The sequence below is a fragment of the Arachis stenosperma genome, chromosome 8 (assembly GCF_014773155.1).
Source record: "Arachis stenosperma cultivar V10309 chromosome 8, arast.V10309.gnm1.PFL2, whole genome shotgun sequence".
Classification (NCBI taxonomy): Eukaryota; Viridiplantae; Streptophyta; class Magnoliopsida; order Fabales; family Fabaceae; genus Arachis; species Arachis stenosperma.
The window spans coordinates 41,279,945-41,286,741 of NC_080384.1; the positions used below are offsets into that span (position 1 = coordinate 41,279,945).

The 6,797-nt window shown below is 36.0% G+C and overlaps 1 non-coding gene across 1 annotated transcript; it reads right to left on the bottom strand.

Annotated features, from left to right (window-relative positions):
* Positions 1 to 6,082: 6,082 nt before the first annotated feature.
* Positions 6,083 to 6,190, bottom strand: LOC130946994 (small nucleolar RNA R71). The gene has a single exon (XR_009072409.1). It is a non-coding gene; the product is annotated as a small nucleolar RNA R71 (small nucleolar RNA).
* Between the last annotated feature and the right edge of the window lie 607 nt (positions 6,191 to 6,797).

Here is a 6,797-nt window from a genome sequence, read left to right on the forward strand (position 1 = left end):
GTATGGACTATTATACATTGCTGGAAAGTCCAGGATGTCTACTTTCCAACGCCATTGAGAGCACGCAAATTGGGCTTCTGTAGCTCTAGAAAATCTACTTCAAGTGCAGGGAGGTCAGAATCCAACAGCATCTGCAGTCCTTTTAGTCTCTGAATCAGATTTTTGCTCAGATCCCTCAATTTCAGCCAGAAAATACCTGAAATCACAGAAAAACACACAAACTCATAGTAAAGTCCAGAAAAGTGAATTTTAACTAAAAACTAATAAAAAATATACTAAAAACTAACTAAATCTACTAAAAACATACTAAAAACAATGCCAAAAAGCGTATAAATTATCCGCTCATCACAAACTCAGGATGATGTAAACATGGTTTATTGTTAACTACTCCTGATGCATTTCCAAATCGAATTGGAGGCCCGTAAACACCTATTGGTGGAGTGTAACCCGGAGGAAGGCTGAAAGGAGGCCAACCTACAGTTACTGGTAGTTGTGTATGTTTTGGAGTAATTCGTGGGTGTGGATTATGTCCACTATTCCTAACAGGGGGGTTGTTAATCGTCGTATTTTCTCCCAACATACTTCCTTTCATATGCGATGTCAACTCTGCAGAAGTTTGTGCAACTATAGAAACATTATCATTTATAAATGATCCACCATTGATATTAGAAATTTTGTCCACCATATGTATAATTTTTTCACTTTTAAGTTGCATAAACTAAATCATTACAAAGAACTTTTGACACACTTTTTTTCAAAACGGTTCCACTGGGCGTGCCAATTTGTTATGCAGATTTTTAGAAAGTTTGATTTGGTTCGATACCTAGTAATATGGGAGCGAAACCTGCTCCTCTTTAAGGATTCCAATTTTTAATTGCACATCAAAGACTCTTGTTGGACTAGTGATAAAAAAAGGAACGTAGAAACAAAGACAAAAGTTACAAAGTTTGGAATAGAAAAGATGCAAGAGAAACAAAGTAAATGATTAAATTTAAAGAAAGCAATAAATCGCCTTTGACATTATCAAATGACTTTAAAATTTGAATACATTAAAATCAAAGAAAGAAAGAAAAAGACTTTGCAGAGAAAATAAATTGCAGGAAAAGAAATTTGCAAGAGAAATTAAAATGAAAGTGAAAACTATGGAAGGAATCCTATAGAAAAAATGAACTATGAACAAGATCAAAAAGTCTCTGGAGATGTGATATTACAAGAACTTTTTTCTGAAAATGAATTCCAACCACTATTCCTTTCAAATTATGTCTATTTATAGCTATTTTTAACCAATCAAAATTCCTTTACATGCTCTACATACAAAAAAACTAAATATAACTGTTTCCACCACAACAATAATGTGATAACCGTCTTTAACTGCTTTAACTACTGGTCTCTCGACCCATTACTTCGATCACACATTCTCATTTTCGATATACAACTTCGATCAACCTAACTTACTCATCAATGATTTTTCTTTGATCACTTTAAACATCTTCTCAACATAGTCTAAACAAATATCTTAAATTTATTCATCATCAAATAATTATTTTTAGCGAACACAATCTATGATGCAAGTGCAAATTCTCCCAACCAATACTAAACTCCAGCAAGGATAAAATTAAAACCACTTAAGCAAGCACAAGACACATATTACCATGGATTACAACAGAGCTAGAACACTTCTAGAAGGACAATTTCCATCTAATTAATTTATCATATATTTTCTATCAACCATTACACAATATGGCACCATATTTCTTAGGATTTGTTATACTATTCTCTCGCAAAGCAATATAGCATCACGAGGCCACTCCTCTTTGGTCTAGTAATCTTGTCACTATATATTATCCATCAAACTCTTAAATAAGGGAATTTAATTAAAAGTTAAACGTTTGTGTTGTTAATATAACCTATATTAATAATAATAGAGTATCAATATATACGAACGTGATTATTGATTCGTTTTTTTATTTATTGAGGTACAAAAATAATAAAAATAAAATTAATTAAAATGACAAATTATTTATAATTTAATTAAAAACAATAATTTTTTTATGCATTTGACGGGCGAAAAATTGCCGATTAAAAACTTATAATAAAAATAGCGTTGCGAGTACAGTTTTTAACCGACGAAAATTCCATTTATCAATTTAAAAAGAGTTGTCACAATTTAGAATCAATTAACTGGAAATAGAATTCTCAGGTCGTTTTCCAACAAGTTGACAAAAGAGTGTAATTTATTGGTCAGAAATTTTCTGAAAAATTTTTAATATTTGAACATGGAAAAGTAAATAACCGAAAATTAATGCAAGGAGCAATTAACAAGAGATGTTGTGTATTTGGAATAAAAGGTCTTGACTAGAAGAAGATTAATTGAAATTTCTATTCTTGTTGGCTTTCCCAAGTATAATAGTAAAAGGCTATTGCTTGTACTTAGTTATCCTCTAATGAATAGGGAAAAGTTAAGTAGGTAAGACCAACTCTAATTCACAAGTCCTAATTACTTTCCAAGAAAGGATTAGAGTTAGTAAAAATCCAGTTGGCAGCAATTTTCAATTACATATCAACACTTGAGTCTTTCAACTCAACGATTTCCTATTAATCAATTCCAAAGCCAAGTTGGGAGTCTATTCCATTAACATGAATGCCATTTCCACAAACATGTAAAGAGAGTAGATAGGAGACATGGTAATTGATGAGCGGATAATTTGTACCCTTTTTGGCATTGTTTTTAGTATGTTTTTAGTAGTTTTAGTTAAGTTCTTAGTATATTTTTATTAGTTTTTAGTTAAAACTCACTTTTCTAGACTTTACTATGAGTTTGTGTGTTTTTCTGTGATTTCAGGTATTTTCTGGCTGAAATTGAGGGACCTGAGCAAAAATCTGATCCAGAGACTGAAAAGGACTGCAGATGCTGTTGGATTCTGACCTCCCTGCACTCGAAGTGGATTTTCTGGAGCTACTAAAGCCCAATTGGCGCGCTCTCAACGGCGTTGGAAAGTAGACATCCTGGGCTTTCCAGCAATATATGATAGTCCATACTTTGCCCAAGATTTGATGGCCCAAACCGGCGTTCAAAGTCACCCTCAGAAATTTCAGCGTTAAACGCCGGAACTGGCACCTAAATGGGAGTTAAACGCCCAAACTGGCATAAAAGCTGGCGTTTAACTCCAAGAAGAGTCTCTACACGAAATTGTTTCATTGCTCAGCCCAAGCACACACCAAGTGGGCCCGGAAGTGGATTTTTATGTCATTTACTCATCTCTGTACACCCTAGGCTACTAGTTTTCTATAAGTAGGACCTTTTGCTATTGTATTAAGAGTCTTTCGATCACTAGAGCTTTTGATCATGTTTTATGATTGAACCCTCTTTGGGGGAGGCTGCCATTCGGCCATGCCTAGACCTTGTTCTTATGTATTTTCAACGGTGGAGTTTCTACACACCATAGATTAAGGTGTGGAGCTCTGCTGTACCTCGAGTATTAATGCAATTACTATTGTTCTTCTATTCAATTCCGCTTGTTCTTTGTCCAAGATATCACTTGTTCTTCAACTTGATGAATGTGATGATCCGTGACACTCATCATCATTCTCACTTATGAACAAGGTGACTGACAACACTTTTGTTCTACAAGCAATCAGGCTCTAGTGAATATCTCTGGATTCCTGATACACGATGCATGGTTGATCGTGACAACGAGTGTTCGCTCAAACGAGCAGCCATTCCGTGAGATCAGAGTCTTCGTGGAAGGCAAGAACTGTGCGGCATCAAGATTTTCACTGAGAGGATGGGAGGTAGCCACTGACAACGGTGAAACCCTACATATGCCATGGAAAGGAGTAAGAAGGATTGGATGAAGACAGTAGGAAAGCAGAGAGACGGAAGGGAAAGCATCTTCATACGCTTATCTGAAGTTTCTACCAATGAATTACATAAGTACCTCTATCTTAGCTTTATGCTTTATTCGTATATCACTATACCCATTTGAGTCTGCCTGACTAAGATTTACAAGGTGACCATAGCTTGCTTCATACCAACAATCTCCGTGGGAGACCCTTACTCGCGTAAGGTATTACTTGGACGACCCAGTGCACTTGCTGGTTAGTTGTGCAAAGTTGTTGTAGTGATCACAATTTCGCGCACCAAGTTTTTGGCGCCGTTGCCGGGGATTGTTTTGTGTATGGACAACTGACGGTTCATCTTGTTGCTTAGATTAGGTATTTTCTTCAGAGTTCTTAAGAATGAATTCTAGTATTTCATGATGATCTGTTGAAGTCTGGCTGGCTGTAAGCCATGTCTAATCTTATTGGACCGAGGTTTCAATGATCATCACAAGAGCTTGTTGATTTCTATCAATCTTGCTATTGGAGCAATGATCTGCTAAGGCTTAGCGGCCATTGGCCATGTCTAGTGTTTTGGACCGAAGCTTTCTTTGAAAGCTTGGCTGGCTGTGAAGCCATGTCTAATTCCTGGACCGGAGTCTAGACTAGCATTGCAATGATTCCTGGAATCCAAACTGAGAATTCTGAAACCTTTATTTTCTATTTTCATATAATTTTCGAAAAAGCACAAAAAAATTTACAAAATCATAAAAACCAAAAATATTTTATGTTTCTTGTTTAAGTTTAGTGTCTAATTTTAAGTTTGGTGTCTTGCATGTATTGTTATTTGATCTTGGTTCTATTTCAAGTCAATAGTACAGGAATGAAGATTCAGAACATGCCAGCAGAGGAATTACACAGAAAAAGCTGGGCGTTCAAAACGCCCCCATGAAGAGGACAGACTGGCGTTTAAAACGCCAGCCAGGGTACCTGGTTGGGCGTTTAACGCCCAAAAAGGTAGCATTTTGGGCGTTAAACGCCAGGATGGCACAAGGGGGAGGATTTTGTTTTCAAATCAATTTTTTTTCAAGTTTTCAAGGTTTTTCAAAATCAAATCTTTTTCAAATCATATCTTTTCAATCAAATGTTTTCAAAATCAATTTCTTTCCTTTTTCAAAGATACTTGCTATCAATTAATGATTTGATTCAACATTTCAAGTATGTTGCCTTTTCTGTTGAGAAAGGTTTAATGTTTGAATCATATATTTTCTTGTTAGGCAAGTCATTAATTTTTAAAATCAAATCTTTTTAAATTTGTTTTCAAATCATATTTTCTCAATCACATTTTTTTAAAATCAATCATATCTTCTTAACCTCATCTTTTTCAAAATAGCTTTCAATCAAATCTTTTTGACTTCTAATTTCAAAATCTTTTTCAAAAATCACTTGAATCCTTTTCCACTGTGAGTTTTCGAAAATTATCAATCAATTTTTCAAAATGATTTTAAAAACTTTTTAATTAATTTTCGAAAATTCTCTTCCCTTCTTCTCACATCCTTCTATTTATGGACTAACACTATTCCTTAATGCAAAATTCGAACTCCATCTTCTTTGATAAGTTCGAATTTTCTACCTCTGTCTTCTATTTTTCTTTTCCTCTGACACCTCAAGGAATCTCTATACTGTGACATAGAGGATTCCACATTTTCTTGTTTTCTTCTCTTTCATATGAGCAGGAGCAGAGACAAAGGCATTCTTGTTGAAGGACCCTGAACCTGAAAGGACCTTGAAGCGAAAGCTAAGAAGCTAAGGCACAATTCTCTATAGAGGACCTAACAGAAATCTTCAAAGAAGAAGAACCCATGGCAGCCGAAAACAACAACAATGCAAACAATGCAAGGAAGGTGCTGGGTGACTTTACTGCACCTACTCCCGACTTCTATGGGAGAAGCATCTCTATCCCTGCCATTGGAGCAAACAACTTTGAGCTTAAGCCTTAATTAGTTTCTCTAATGCAACAGAATTGCAAGTTTCATGGACTTCCATTGGAAGATCCTCATCAGTTTTTAGCTGAATTCTTGCAAATCTGTGACACTGTCAAGAGTAATGGGGTAGACCCTGAGGTCTACAGACTTATGCTATTCCCTTTGCTGTAAGAGACAGAGCTAGGACATGGTTGGACTCACAACCTAAAGAAAGCCGGACTCATGGGAAAAGCTAGTCAATGCCTTTTGGCAAAGTTCTTTCCACCTCAAAATTGAGTAAGCTTAGAGTGGAAGTCCAAACCTTCAGACAGAAGGATGGAGAATCCCTCTATGAAGCTTGGGAAAGATACAAACAATTGATCAGAAAATGTCCTTCTGACATGCTTTCTGAATGGAGCATCATAGGTATTTTCTATGATGGTCTCTGAACTATCCAAGATGTCTTTGGATAGCTCTGCTGGAGGATCTCTTCATTTGAAGAAGACGCCTACAGAAGCTCAAGAGCTAATTGAAATGGTTGCAAATAACCAATTCATGTTACACTTCTGAAAGGAATCCTGTGAACAATGGGACCAATCAGAAGAAAGGAGTTCTTGAGATTGATACTCTGAATGCCATTTTGGCTCAGAACAAGATATTGACTCAACAAGTCAATTTGATTCTCAAAGTCTGCTGGAATGCAAGTGCACCAAGCAGTACTAAGGATGCTTCATCTAAAGAAGAAGCCTATGATCCTGAGAACCCTTCAATGGAAGAGGTGAATTACCTAGGAGAACCCTATGGAAAACCTATAATTCTTCATGGAGAAATCATCCAAATTTCTCATGGAAGAATCAGAGAGACCTCAACAAGGTTTCAACAACAATAATGGTGGAAGAAACAGGTTTAGCAATGGCAAGCCTTTTCCATCATCTTCTCAGCAACAGACAGAGAATTCTAAGCAGAACCCCTGACTTAGCAACCATGGTCTCTGATCTAATCAAAACCACTCAA